We start from the raw sequence: 13573 nt of genomic DNA, 5'->3' as shown, positions 1-13573 counted from the left end.
TTAAAAACCCGAACATTCTCATCTTCGTTTAACCCAGCTCGAGGTTAGAATTGAGGGTCAGAGCCCAGGACCGGAGTGGGGAGATGAGCAAAGAAGCTGGCCACAAGTTTCCCTGGGGACGGTATAGAGCTGGAAGGGATCTTAGAGATCATTTAATCCAGCCTCCTTATGACATGGGGCTTAGGATAAATCAGAAGGGTCTCCTGTGAGAAGCAGAACCAAAGACGACCAGATAACAGGACAGACCTATAGAGGGCTAAACTATTATAGTTTAGATTGACTCACTAGATTTCGGGCCAGACACACCTAAGAAGTGTGGGGAGAGAACATTCTATGGCTGGAAAGTCAGGAGTGGCTACTACCTGACTGGAGCTAGGAAACAGAGATAACCCCAAAGGTCAGGACCATCATTTCAAAAAAATCCCTCTCAACTCTCAGGAATACGACAAGCATCCAAGCTCTCCCCACTACACCCCACCCCAAAAGGGAACTTCCTAGTTTTCAAGCCGACACCCCATCTATCCTCTATAAAAGCTTTTGCCTTTCTTCTGTTCTGAGAAGAGAATGTTTCTGAACCTTCTTCCCCAGGGGTCTCAGTCACCTTCTCTAGCGACAAATAAAAGACCACTTTAATTCTAATTGTACTGTGTGTGTGTAATTCTTTACTGAGGAATACCTAAGGATCTCTCACCATTTCCTCCATATCACTTATTTTCAACTGGGGAAAGAAGAATTCCACCGAGAGGGATGAGCCTCTCAGTCTCCCATCGGAAGTCAAGAAATTCCAATGAAATTACAGGTCTGTCCTCTCCCTTCCCCCAAAAGTACCTTCCAGCTCTAAGTTTTACCTTATTACTTATGGAACCTGGTGGGGGTCCGGTGACTTGGACACAGTGAAAAGTGTGCTTAAACCTGGCTGGAGATCACCAGAGGGTCCCAGCACAGACTTCCTGAACCCCACCCTTCCCCTTCCATTGGAGATGCTGAGAATGGCTCACCCCTTACAAAGAGTTTTAAGATGCACAAAGCATTTTTTTAAACTACAGGATCCACCTCCTCTCACCCCAGCGAGACCCCTTTCTCATCATTTCTTTCTTTCTTTTTTGTGTGAGGCAATTGGGGTTAAGTGACTTGCCCAGGGTCACACAGCTAGTTAAGTATTAAGTGTCTGAGGCCGAATTTGAACTCAGGTACTCTTGACTCCAGGGCCCGTGCTCTATCCACTGCGCCATCTAGCTGCCCCTTCATCATTTCTTTAGAACTATTGAATTTCTCCAGAGGCATCGGGTTGCTAAGCAACTGATCTCCTGGGATGCTGAGGAGGGTGGGGTCTTTTCTCCTATTATCTGAGGCCCCCAGGGATGCAGCCAATTGTTAAACGAACCCCAATTTATAGGCTCATGGAGAGATAACATTAATTCATTTTTACAAGCACCTGTCAGAGAAAATGCCCCTGGAATTTTATTTCTAACCCATTTGTAATTCATGGGTAATTTATTCCATGGTAGTTGTGGTGGGGAAAGGACCTAGCCGAGGGACTTTAGGTCAAATATACTCCACCCCGAATTTATATTACTTAGGGAATGTATTTCTGCCACTTTCCCTAGTTGATACATTCAAATACGGGTGTTACTGACCCTTAATGTAGCTTTGTTTTTTAGGCTCCCAGAGAACACATGCCCCTCCCCCCAGGTTAAAACCAGTGGGTGTGTTGGGGGGACTTGTGACCTGGATGGGAGGACTTAGGTCACCCAAAGAATTGGAGGCTCATCAGTAATCTTGTAAAATAAAAAGGATTTATTAGGAGAGAAGATATATGGCCAGGAGACAGACTCACTATGGAAAATCTGTCTCACTGGAACAAGAGAAGATCTGGTCTTTTGTATCTTTACAACACAAAGAAAGGGAAGGGAGTTACAAGGTAAAGGGAAATGAAAAAACTGGGGCCAGATAACTAAGAGGGGATCTGTGATAACAGGGTATCAGTAGGATATGCAGCATCCATCTGTCACCTGCCCCTTGGCCTAGGGGGTTTGAATCTTTTGGATTTTTTGAGGTCCCATTACAGGTACAGATGGGCCCGTAGGAGATGCTAAGACCCAGAGGGTATCCTGCCTCCTATGTGTAAGCAGTGTTGCCACTCCCTGTGTAGGACATGATTTCTTATTCATTTAAAGCATCAGGGATGGACTGCACCACCCTGAGTTATCCATTCATCCAGCCAATATCTGGTGGACCAAAGACAAGCATCAGAAAGATTTTTGGCCCATGGTAGAGTTGTGATCTCTAGCTGGAGAGGGATGCCTCCTCATGAAGCTACCTGGCCCATCTGAGATCATACCAACTCAGTCCTTTATCTGGGTCCTGCCAAACTCTGCTCTGGGCTCTGCCCAGGTCACTAAGTCCACTAAGCCGGTGGGGCAAGGGCATTGCCTAGAGATGGGACTCAGGACAGCCCAGGATCCTGGGTTGGGAGGAGTTCTTCTGCATCTCATCCCTATCTTATTCTATACAATTCTAGCCTTCCAGTTCTGGAAGGAAGGGCCCTTAGAAACTAAGATGATGGAGCTGGAGAGGACCTATGGGCAGAGGATGTTGGAACCAGAGGAGGGAGAATCCAGTCCTGGTTGTTTATTTGACAGCTGGGGAAGCTGAGGCTCAGAGAGGGGAAATGTGACTTACCTGAGATCATACCAATAAACTAATGCCAGTCTCCCCTACTTAGACTCCAAGCTCCTTGAGGGCAGGACTATATTATCATAGTCTCACAGGACTTAGAGCTGGAAAGAGACTTAGAATCTTCAATGTCAGGACTGGAAAGGACCTTAGAATATAGTGTCACAGCTGGAAGGGGCCTTGGAACAAACTTGGAGAAGCCTTAGAATAGTGAGTTCCAGAGCTGGAAGTGAGTTTAGAACATGATGTTAGAGACAGAGGCTCATGGGGATTGATGGGGACAGATGGGGAAACTGAGGCCCAGAGAGGTGATTTGCCCTGAGTCACGCAGGCATAAAGGAGCTGAGCCAGCATCAGAATCCAGTTCTAAGCTCTCTGTCCTAGTTACCCCTGGATTCCCCCATGAGACCTTGTGGAATTGGTTGAGTTCAGCTAAGCCTCGTTGCCCAGGGCAGAAGGCCCTACCAAGCTGAATAGGTACTGCATGAACCCGAGGGGGCAGCTCTCTCCCCTCTTGCCTGGATTGGGTTCCATCCCTCCAGGAGAATCTCTTTCAAGGGCACCCTGTCTGAGGGGCAGCTGCGGGAAAACAGCCTGGGGCTGGAAGGTCCTGGAAGCCATCATGAGCTCAGTGGACAAATGCCCTCCAGCCATGAGAGTGGCTTTCAGACAGCTGCACCAGAGGGTGAAGGAGTGATTCCCAGAGACTGAGCATGAGGTGGGAAGAGGCGGGGGTGGGAGAGAGGAGGAAAGGGAATGGGCTTGGGAGCACGGGGGTGGGGGGGTGGGGGGGCAAGAGGAGGCAGGCACAGACCGGAGGCCACTTCTCACCAATGCAGTGCCCTGAGAAACTCTGATTCCTACACAAGCTGGTGAGGGACCTAGGCCAGATGCTGTTATCTTCACTTTACAACTGGGAAGACTGAGGCCCAGAAAGCATAGAATGTCAGGGCTGGGAGGGGCCTTAGAACAGAGAAGGTCAGACTGGGAGTCAGTGCAGTGCAGAAATTTCATTTAACCTCCTTATTTTTTTGTTTGTTTTGGGTTTTTTTGGCAAAGCAATGGGGGTTAAGTGACTTGCCCAGGGTCACACAGCTAGTAAGTGTCAAGTGTCTGAGGTCAGATTTGGACTCAGGTGCTCCTGAATTCAGGGCCGGTGCTTTATCCACTGCACCACCTAGCTGCCCCACCTCCTTATTTTAAAGAGAAAATGGAGAGTTCAGAGAAGTTGTGACTTCTGCTCCACTGATCAGTACAATGATCCAAGACAAATCTAAAGGACTCATGATAAAAAATGCTCTCCACCTCCAGAGAGAGAACTGATGAACTCTGAGTGCAAATTGAAATATAATTTTTAAACTTCCTTAAATTTTCTTGCCTTTTTTTTGCAATGTGGCCTATATGGAAATATATTTTGCATGATTTTACACGTATAGTTGATATCATATTACTTGGTTTTTCAATGGGTGGGAAGAAGGGAGAGAATTTGGAACTTGAAAAGTTAAAAATAAGTAAATAAAATTTAAAGGGGAAAAAAGAAAAAAAGACGTTGAACCACTTGACATTTCCGAGGAGTTGGGTGGCAAGACCTAATTCTTCCTGAATCTTCAGCAGCTGAGCCCTGATGTACCCAAATGAGACACAGGCCACAATTACCCCATGTGGTTACAGCTGTGGGTTATAAAGCTAATCACACCCATCATTGAAATTCACTTTTGAGTGTATAGGAAGAAATGTGAAAAACAGGAACACTAATCTTCACCTCTTTTCCATGTTGTTTCTGTGTGCTTATCAATGTGTCCATCCTTGAGTGTGTATACTTCCAGACATTAGTAATTTAGAAAAACATCTTTGTTGGTTATACATAATTTTTTTTAGGGCCAATGAGGGTTAAGTGACTTACCCAGGGTCACACAGCTAGTAAGTGTCAAGTGTCTGAGGCCAGATTTGAACTCAGGTCCTCCTGAATCCAGGCCTGGTGCTTTGTCCACTGTGCCACCTAGCTACCCCATACATCAAGTTGTTTTTTTGCAGGGCACTGGGGGTTAAGTGACTTGCCCAGGGTCACACAGCTAGTGAGTGTCAAGTGTCTGAGGTCGGATTTGAACTCAGGTCCTCCTGAATCCAGGGCCAGTGCTTTATCCACTGCACCACCTAGCTGCCCCCACATCAAATTTTTATTAGGCACTATAGGTGCATTTAAAAATGAGACATAAGATTTAGAGTTGGAAGGGATCTTGGGAATGATGGTATCCAACCCCCTCATTTTACTGCTGAGGTTACTGAGTCACAGTTTGTAAGTAGAAGTAGGATTCAAACCCAGGTCCCAAATTCCATTTCCATGCCTTGCTACTCAAGACCTGTCAATAAGACATTTACAAATCAAATATTCCAATGGATTTGTGATCTTATCAACCTGGGTTTTCTTTCCTAAATTCTAGATTGCAACCTAGCCATACTTGCCCAAACCATATGACTTGTCTTTGCCCTACCATTAGTTAGCCATAAGGGGACCATGTGATATTTAGGGAGGGGATGTTCCTTGATTTCTCTTGACATCCCAGACATACCAATGGAAGACACCAGCTATTCCATGAGTCATGGCTATAGGACAACACTGGGTATAATATTGATGTTATTAAAATGGTCCTATATTGTTCAAACATTACAGTCCCAGATGTACTTGGAGAAAGAGGGAAGAACAAAAAGAGATGAGCAGCAGAATTGAATTGGGTCTACAAAGAATATTTGTGCTCAACATGACAGAATTTTGAGGGAGAGTATCAAGGGATTAAATCACAAGATTCCTTAAGAAGGGAAAGAGGCCAAAGGCATGGAAAAAAAGAAAATTTCAGACATCCTTATTACTCCAGAAGTATCAAGAGCTAATGACCCATTTGCCTACTTTTCTATCTAGATAAAATTGTTATTCCAATAATATACGTGTCCTTCATTAAAGTTGTAGGAGGAAGGGAACAGATCACAGTATTCCACGGTAGATTGAAACTTTATCATAACACAATCGGCTGAAAGATGTTGAGAATCCAAGATTCCACTGTGCTTTTTATTGTTTGTGGAACATTACCAAAGGAAATAGAGTCAAATGTTGCCTTAGAGGCTTCCTTCCAGCAAGATGTCTCCTATGCACATGGAAGGGTGAAACTCCCATCCCAATTAATGTAAAAAAACCCAGCCCCACAAAAAACAAAACAGAAGGCCCAGACAGCCCTACTGAATCAATTAACCAAATGTGTAAACTAGTTGTGAAGAGAGTCTTTAATTAATTTGAAAGGATTAAAGTACTTTGAGGTTGGATAAAGACAGATGATGCCACACAGAAAACTTGTGGTTCACTGAAAGAATCAACTCACCAATGGGCCTGTATATAAAACAGCGAGCCAGTTTGACATCCTGGAGTTAATCAATGCAAGTTGAATGACTGACATGGTTGACTGAGGATCCCTTCTTTTCTGTCCCCACAAGTGGTCATCTAGTTTTTGCTTGAAGATTTTTATCAAGAGGGAAGCACTACCTTAGAGAAAGCTCCTGCTACTTTGGGGCAGATCTCATTGTTAGAAAGTTTTTCCTTATATCTCAGGTCTAGTGTCCCTGAAAGGGAACTGCTTATGAGGAGAAAATTGTTTATGTCATGTCTCCCTTTATACTATGAATAGTTCCTTGAGGGCAGGGACTGTCTTTTTACCTTTCTTTGCATCCCTAGTGCTTAGCACAGTGCCTGGCACGTAGTAGGTACTCAATAAATGCTTGTGGACTGACTTTCTAGTATTAGTAAAATACCAGTAATGTTTAATCTGTAGAAAAGAAGACTTAGGGAGGATTTGGGTGTTGTTTTTTTGTTTTGGATGGTACCTTTGACTGAATTGATGTAAAAGGACTCTTGGTAAGGAAAGACCCTCTTGGGATACAGATCCTCAATTGTTCTGCCATCTCTAGTCTCTGAGAGTTATTGGAGGCATTGAGAGGAGCCTTAAGAGGTGAAGTGAATTTCCCAGGATCATCCAGCAAAGATGGGTCAGAGATGGGACTTGAAAGAAGATGGAGACCGTGATGTCAATCTTAAAATATGGTGGTCATATAAAATTCAACATGAACCAGGAATATATTGATCCTGACAAAATAATGTATCCAACAGTCTAATTAGCACAGGGTTGAGAATGATTAATAGCCCCTAAAAATAGAGAATGTGCCTCTTCCCAGGATGTTACTGTTTTGCAATAAGTTAAAAAATATACATTTTTCTTGCTGGAAGAGGCACAGTTCAGCTCCCCTGGGTTCTCATCATCATCCCTCCTACAACCCCAATGGAGAGTAAGGAGAAAGCTGGAAGTTCAGAACAGTAATCCTTTTGGGGGGACTCACAGGGAGTGGCGGAAATGTGCTGGGAGGATGCCTAGAATTGAGGTTCTGGGAGTTCTTGGACCAACTGGATACAACCAGAGGAGAATAAGGATGTACAGTAACTCAAAGAGCAAGCAATTTCCATTCCCATGAAGCCAGCAATGGCCCCATTTCCAAAAATATCACAGAACAGCAGTAAAAATGAAAGATCAAAGCATCTCATCCTTTGAGAGAATATGGCCCAATTAATCTCATTCCTGACTTTGGGTCCTGATAACATCCTTTAGAGGAAAGTCTTATGCATGATACTTTCTATCATTAAAATGTAAAGTTGCTCTTTAAAAAAAAAACAAAACAACACTGTCCCTTGTGCTTAGGATAGCACTTGGAACATAATAGGTACTTAATAAATGCTTGTTGACTGTTGACCAACTGTCTAATTGGTACATTTTGGAACACAAAAGTGGTGGTCAAAGGTCCCTGATAATAGCTAGCATTTATATAGATCTAATAATGGTAATGAAATAGAATATTGAACATTTAGATAATGCTTTAAGGTTTACAAAGCTCTCCATGAGACATGTGATCCCTTGGTAGGTAGGTGCTATTATTAATCCCTTTTTATAGATGAGAAAACTGAGGCAAAGAGAGGCTTGCCCAGGATCATCCAGATAGTGTCTGAGGCAGAATTTGAACTCAAGTCTTCCTGATTCCAAGTCCAGTGCTCTATCCACTGCACCACCTCACTCCCTGATCATAGTAACACATTGCTCTGAATATTAAATCCTTGTCTCAAGATAGTGCTAGAGCCATTAAGGGATAGGGACTACTTCAGTGAGATCTTTAGTACAGACAATTCTCAGGTGGGGAAACTCTATCTCCAGATGCTCCTCAGCAATTTAGGGTTTTAGAAATTTGGGGACGTACCCTATAGAGCAGTGAGTCTCAAATCCTTTTGGTCTCAGAATCTCTTTACCCACCTAAAAATTACTGAGGGCTCTCAAAGAGCTTTTGCGTATGTGGGTTATCTTTATTGTTATTTAGCATGTTAGAAATATTTATAATAGCTAGCACTTACATAGCACTTTAAGGTTTGCAAAACACTTCACAAATATGATCTCGTTTGATTCTCACAACAACCCTGGGAGGTAGGTTCTATTTTTTTTATCCTTATTTTACAGATGAGAAAACTGAGGCAAACCGAGGTTAAATGATGTGACCAGGGTCACACATCCAACATGGCAGCATGGCATTGGACTGATAAGGGACTTTCACTGTCTGGCTGTCTGCAGGAGCCCTTCCTTTGCCCAGAGAAGAGCAGGTTAGCAATTCTTGCCTCATCGTAATAGTAATCTCATTCTTCAAAAGATGTAAAAGCAGTATGGATATTTCCTATTCTGGATTTGATTTTACTGCAACCAGAGGCTGAACTAAAAAAAAGATGATGATCTATCATGTGTGTGTATGAGTTTGTGTGAGTGTATGAGTGTGTGTGTGTGTGTGTGTGTGTGTGTATGGTAGCTTGGAGGTGAGACACATGGTGGGAGAACAGCTAGCTGATGTCAAGCCAGTCAATGACCACTCCTTCATAAAGTATATAGTAATGAAGGAAAGGGAGGTCAGGAATAGTCTGACAGATTTTAGGAGAGAAGATTTGAAAAGACCCTGAGAAAGAAGTGGTAGGAGTCAATAGCTTAATAATCTGCAGAAAAACTCAGGTAGGGAATGGGAGGCTCTTATGAATGAAATTCCGAAAACTCAAGGGGAAATTACTCCAGGGAAGAATAAAAGGGGAAGGTGTTTAAAGAGATTGATATCAGCATACAAGAAACTCTGATCAGCTCAGATTTTTTAAAATATAGAAGCAGGGCCAGGTAACTGACAAAAAAGACAAGAGGAATATGCTGAGAATGGTGGTTTGGTTTCACTAAGAACAAGTCATGCCAGACTAACCGTATTGCTTTTTTTTTGGTGTAGGGTTACTAGATAGGCAGACTAAGGGAATGCTTTAGTCATAGCTGACCTACATTTCAGCAAAGCATTTGATAAGGTTTCTTATGCTTTATGACCCACATGAATAATATTGTAAAAAGGATGGTTGGCTTCCAACCCTGAAATTTTGGGTGCTATTGGCCAGAATTGTGCTCCATTTTCTTCATCTTATAGGAATTCTTAAACTGGGGTCCTTGAGCCTTTTAATATTTGATAAGTCTTTTAATATAATTGGTTTCCTTTGATAGCCTAGCACTTCATTTTGCACATTTAGAAACACTATTCTGAGAAAGGGTACAGGGACTTCAGACTGCCAAAAGGGTCCAGGACACCCTCTCTAAGATCCCTTCTGACTTCAGAAGCTATTGTGAGGATCAAATAAAATGTGTGCAAAGCTCTTTGCAAACTTTATAATACTATCAAAATGCTTGTTATTATTGTATGTTCCTATAAGTCTGCATAGTGTAACCCATTCTTAAGAGCCCCATTGGAGCTTCAAAGGGACTTTACTGAGTATTTTTTAAAGTTGTTTTGTTTTGTTTTGGAGGGGCAATGAGGGTTAAGTGACTTGCCCAGGGTCACACAGTGTCAAGTGTCTGGGGTTGGATTTGAACTCAGGTCCTCTGACTCCAGGGCTGGTGCTCTATCCGTGGATTTTCTGGTCACACATTGGATGTCACCTGTTTTTATCTTTCTACAAAGATTTTTTTCTTACTGCTCAATCAGCAAAACAATTTTCTCACATTTTTTTCTTAAAAACTACCATCATCAGAACGATCTATTCTCCAGAGGACCTGTCAGCTCACAAGGAGGTGGCTTAGCTTGGGGACTGAAGGAGTGTTTACTAACATCTATTGGACAGATTGCTCCTTAGGGGTTTCCTAAGCTGTCCCTGGGAGGCAGGCAAGCAGGCAGGGCACCTGAGATCATGCCCTGGCTTCCTACTACTTGACAAAGCCAAAAATTCACAGAAGCCAAAGGGACTAACAATGAGTCTCACTAAGTCTAGAGAAGAGTTGTTAATGTTCAAGTAGTTTCAGGGTGCTGGATGGAACTCCAATTATAGGAAAAGAGAAGATGCCCTTCTACTTCTGTTAATTGTTCCCTGTTTGTCCTGTATATAGCTCATTTATACTTCTTTGCTTGGTGTCCCTCTTATTACACCGTGAGTTCCTTGAAGGCAGGCATTGTCTTTTGTTTCTGTTTGTATCCCTAGCACTTAGCATAGTGCTTGGCACATAAGCAAGTATTTATTGATTTGACAGGTGCAGGATCTGCCCCAGCAAGGAATCAGTTTAATTTCTTAGAAGTTACTTTAGACTGAAAAGTTGAGTCAGTAAGCATTTATTAAGTACTTACTACTACCCGGGGATACCAAGAAAGGCAAAGACATTGTCCCTTGCCCTCAAGGAATTCAAAATCTAATGGAAAAGACAACATGCAAACCACTACTCCTAAGTCAATTTTAAATCCAATGAGCATTAAGTGACCGACTTCAGTGTCCCTGCCCTGGGAAAAGCACAGGAGCCAGACTCAAAGCTCTTCTGATCCTGAACTTTCAATCAACTCACTGACTCCAGGGTTGTCAGGGTAAGGGTTTTTGTTGTTGTTGTTGTTGTTTGGGGTTTTTTTGGTGAGGCAATTGGGGTTAAGTGAACTCAGGTCCTCCTGACTCCAGGGCCGGTGCTCTATCTACTGTGCCACCTAGCAGCCCCCAGGGTAAGGTTTTTAGGAGTGTCTAGCACCAATTTCTGGTCTCAGAGAATTAATAGTTGTGTGAACCTGGGCAAGTCACTTAACCCTATTTGCCTCAGTTTCCTCATCTATAAAATGTGCTGCAGAAGGAAATGGCAGAACAGTCCAGTATCTTTACCAAGAAAATCTCAAATGGAGTCATAATGGGTTGGACACAACTGAAAATGACTGAACAATAATGCCTTACATGTGAATGCTCAGCTTTCTTCTTCTCTATCATTAAACTCCATGAGGATTTTTTATCATATCAAGTTTCCTATCATTTCTTTCTTTTTTTTGTGTGTGTGTGGGGCAATGGGAGTTAAGTTACTTGCCAAGGGTCACACAGCTAGTAAGTGTCAAGTGTCTGAGGCCAGGTTTGAACTCAGGTACTCCTGAATCCCAGGCCGGTGCTTTATCCACTGTGCCACCTAGCTTCCCCCTTCCTATCATTTCTGTTGTAGTGAACACAGTCTTTCCTGTTAGAATTAGACAGATCTGGTTCCTAGATGACCTCACATGAGGATGCCTTCCCCTCCCCACCCCCCAAAAGAACAATCCATGAATTCAACTAATACCAAATAAAATGAGCTTTCCCATACTCATAGAACAGAAGATGATGGTCCATGGGAATGGGTGTTCTGTATGATGTAGACAGAATTTGCTTTTCTTTTGAAATATATCATAGATTCTACATGTAATTTTCTTGTTTTGTTTTTGTTTTTGTTTTGTTTTGTACATGTAATTTTCAAAGCTATGCTACTGGTCTGTGATTCCTTCTAGACTTCCTTCTGTTCTCATTTTTTTGGTAAGGAGGAACCTATCCAACCTCCTTTCTCATCTTACTGCCCCCATACCTTCTTAATATACAGTGCTACCCTATGCTCCTTTTTATCCATCCTGTTCTCTTTGGTTAAGTTATGCCCATATAGAACCATAATCTAGTCATGGTTCCTCCCCTGTCCTGATCTATCTCAGTGATATCTGTGAGGTCCCAGTTTCCACCTTGAGATCCCTAGGCTGCGGCTATAGATTTGAGATAAGTGGACTGTTAATTTTTTCCTCTTGATCCTCTATGTAGCCTACTTTGTATATATTTATTTGCACATTATCTCTCCCATTTGATTGTGAGCTCCTTGAGGGTAGGGACTATCATTTGCCTCTTTTTATATTCCCAGTGATTAGCACAGTGCCTGGCACAATAGGTGCTTAATAAATATTTATTGATTGATTGATGATTGAAGGTACCATTATCATTGGTCATACTTTCTAGATTCATTCTGTAATGATCATTTATGCTCACTTTAATCCCCAAAGTGAATAGTACTCATCTCTTTTGATAAGTCTTTTTTTTTTTTTTGGTTGGTTGGTTTGGTTTTGTGTGTATGTGTGTGTGTGTGTGTGTGTGTGTTTGGTGAGGCAGTTGGGGTTCAGTGATTTGCCTAGGGTCACACAGCTAATAAATTGTCAAGTGTCTGATGCCGGATTTGAACTCAGGTCTTAACAGATTTTATGTCATATGCTAGATACATCTTACAGGAAGACAACAAACATTACAATTACTACTACTACAACTACATTGAGGAATAACTACCTCAGTAGCCTCAGTAGATCTTCTACTCTCCAATGTCCTGAAAAAAGTTAAATTTCCCCTTTTCCATTTGAATTACAGAAGAATAGGAAGAGTGCTGATTTTCTAACAGATGGGGGTTGGGCCAGAGTCCAATTGGCTTCATCCATAGACACCTAAACCTTTAGATTAACAAGACTAACATTTAGGACTAGAGCAATGGTAAAAGAATAGTCGGGGCAGCTAGGTGGCGCAGTGGATAAAGCACCGGCCCTGGAGTCAGGAGTACCTGAGTTCGGATCCGGCCTCAGACACTTAACACTTACTAGCTGTGTGACCCTGGGCAAGTCACTTGACCCCAATTGCCTCACTAAAAAAAAAAAAAAAAAAGAATAGTCAGCTCTCTGAGAGCCCTAGCGAGTTTTATGTTGCCCCAGATTCTGTTCATGCTTAGGTGGTGTGGGGAACTGTTGGTGGGAACATTGAAATGATAGTATGAGAAAATAATGGGTTTTGGGATGCCCAGAGGGCCCCCCCCCTTTCCAGGGGATTATATTAAGATTGATTGGATTGATTTTGCTGATTGACTCACTTGGAGTTAACTTGATTGGAACCACACCTACCTGAAGGCCTGGCCCTCAGGGGGTGTGTTCTCTGAATTCTGACTTCAGCACGGTCTGCTCATGGACTGCCCTCAAGTCCAGTGAACCAATGGATTTGGGTGATGCTAGCTAAATAGCTTGAAGCAGTGTGTAAGGATTGCCTCTCCTCTGAACCCAGAGGAAGCTTGCACTCTCAGTTAGGGTCACACACGAGTTTATGGAGGAGCACTAGGAGGAAGAAGCAGGCCAGGCTGAGCTCTTATCTCTCCTCTAAGTTAGATAGGCCTTTTCTTTTTTCTTTTTTTCTTTTTTGGTGAGGCAATTGGGGTTAAGTGACTTGCCCAGGGTCACACAGCTAGTATGTGTTAAGTGTCTGAGGCCAGATTTGAACTCAGGTCCTCCTGAATCCAGGGCCAGTGCTTTATCCACTATGCCACCTAGCTGCCCCTTTTTAACTCCTTCTTAAAGTAGGGCCCTGCTTCCAAGGCCCACTGTCCCAAACTTCAGGGGGTCCGGTGATATAATTTAAGGAGAGGAACATTCATCACTCCTCTGGCCTGTGCTCTTGATAGCAAACATTTTGGAGGGTAGGTTCAGGATCCAAAAAGATTATGACTGGTTGGAATGATGAGCTTAATCT

This window comes from Dromiciops gliroides, chromosome 1 (assembly GCF_019393635.1).
Source record: "Dromiciops gliroides isolate mDroGli1 chromosome 1, mDroGli1.pri, whole genome shotgun sequence".
Classification (NCBI taxonomy): domain Eukaryota; kingdom Metazoa; phylum Chordata; class Mammalia; order Microbiotheria; family Microbiotheriidae; genus Dromiciops; species Dromiciops gliroides.
This window is presented reverse-complemented; position numbering follows the sequence as displayed.